At 43.9% G+C, this 2,098-nt stretch overlaps 1 non-coding gene across 1 annotated transcript; it reads right to left on the bottom strand.

The window, feature by feature from the left end:
* Positions 1–1,513: 1,513 nt before the first annotated feature.
* Positions 1,514–1,616, bottom strand: LOC112205991 (U6 spliceosomal RNA). The gene has a single exon (XR_002940118.1). It is a non-coding gene; the product is annotated as a U6 spliceosomal RNA (small nuclear RNA).
* Between the last annotated feature and the right edge of the window lie 482 nt (positions 1,617–2,098).

The raw sequence follows: 2,098 nt of genomic DNA, 5'->3' as shown, positions 1-2,098 counted from the left end.
GCAGTGCAACAAAACACAGGAAATCACAGCAGCGCTTTCTGACTCACAGGTCCAGAGAGAAGAGTGGTGACCACAGGGTTGATGGGACGCCCAAAGGCAGCAGGGAGCTCATCCAGTGGGTGGGGAGCAAGAGAGAGAAGGATCTGCAGGACTAAAGCCTTTACTTGGGTCCAGGGAATCACCCCAGCAGGTTTCCTGTGAGGAGTTCCCACTGGTGGCTTTAAAGCAAGCTTGTCCAACTCACGGCCCACAGGCTGCATGTGGCCTCAGATGGCTTGGAATGTGGCCCAATACAAATTCGTAAACTTTCTTAAGACGCTATGAGATTTTTTTGTATTTTTTTGGTTTTTTTTTTGTTTTTTTAGCTCATCAGCTTTCATTAGCATTAGTGTATTTTATGTGTGGCCCAAGATGACTCCTCTTACTCCCATGTGGCCCAGGGAAGCCAAAATGTTGGACAGCCCTGGTTTAAAGCAAGCAGGCACGGGTCGGGCTGTAATTGAGAGGTGATCACTGCGGCATATCTGCACAGCACAGGCAGGCTGTGGGGTTCACTGGAGTGAGTCAGGCAGGTTATATCTAGCTATCCCATGGGGGGGTGGTCACCAGGATAGGGCAGACATGCGGATGGATGACACTGAGGAACTGGGAGGAGGTGGAGAACTGCAAATTGGAACTAAGCCCTGCTTCTGGTATGGGAAAGTGTAACTTGTATTCAAAATGGAACCATACCAATGCAAATTAAAACCACAATGAGATTCCACCTTACTCCTGCAAGAATGGCCATAATTAGAGTCAAAAAACAATAGATATTGGCATGGATGTGGTGAAAAGGGAACATGTTTACACTGCTGATGGCGATGTAAATTAGCACAACTACTTTGTAAAACAGTATGCCTCAAAGAACTAAAAGTACACCTACCATTTGATCCAGCAATCCCAGTACTGGGTATGTACACAAAGGAAGAAAAGTCATTTGAAAAAGACATATGCATACATGTTTATAGCAGCACAATTTGCATTTGCAAAGATATGAAACCAACCTACATGCCCATTGACCAAGGAGTAAATAAAGAAAATGTGGTGTATATACACCATGGAATACTCAGTCATAAAAAGGAACAAAACAATGTCTTTTGCAGCAACTTGGATGGAGCTGGAGGTCATTATTCTATGTGAAGTAACAGGAATAGAAAACCAAATACTGTATGTTCTTCCTTTTTTTTTTTGATCTAGAGTCTCACTGTGTCACCTGGGCTGGAGTGCAGTGGGGCAATCTCGGCTCACTGCAACCTCCGCCTCCCGGCTTCAAGTGATTCTCCTGCCTCAGCCTGCCAAGTAGCTGGGATTACAGGTGTGTGCCATCACACTCGGCTGATTTTTGTATTTTTAGTAGAGACAGGGTTTCACCATATTGGTTAGGCTGGTCTTGAACTCCTGACCTCGAGCAATCCACCCACCTTGGCCTTCCAAAGTGCTGGGATTACAGGCATGCATCACCATACCCAGCCAAAAAAGTATGGAATGCTTCACGAATTTGTGTATTATTCTTGCACAGGGGCCATGCTAATCTTCTCTGTATCATTCCAATTTTAGTATATGTGCTGCCAAAGCAAGCCCTGTTCTTACTTTTAAGTGGAAGCTAAGGTATAAGGATGCAAAAACATATGGAGTGATATAATGGACTTTGGGGACTTGGGGTGGGGTGACATTGGGAGGTGGGAGAGATAAAAGACTACATACTGGGTACAGTGTACACTGCTCAAATGACAGGTATAATAAAATCTCAGAATTCACCACTAAAGAGTTCATGCATGTAACCAAAAACTACCTATACCCCAAAAACTATTGAAATAAAAAAGCAAATAGAACCATAAAATTATAAGAATTTACCACACTCATTTATTCGTTACAATGGCACTGTATGTATCTATCAGGATTCTTAGTCTCACTTTTATTTTTATTTTTATTTTTTGAGACAGAATTTCGCTCTTGTCACCCAGGCTGGAGTGCAGTGGCACGATCTCAGCTCACTGCAACCTCTGCCTCCCGGGTTCAAGCGATTCTCCACATCAGCCTCCCGAGTATCTGGGATTAC

The sequence above is a fragment of the Pan troglodytes genome, chromosome 18, assembly GCF_028858775.2.
Source record: "Pan troglodytes isolate AG18354 chromosome 18, NHGRI_mPanTro3-v2.0_pri, whole genome shotgun sequence".
Lineage (NCBI taxonomy): Eukaryota > Metazoa > Chordata > Mammalia > Primates > Hominidae > Pan > Pan troglodytes.
The sequence above is the reverse complement of the archived record's forward strand: the minus strand, read 5'-3'. Positions and strand labels throughout refer to the sequence as shown.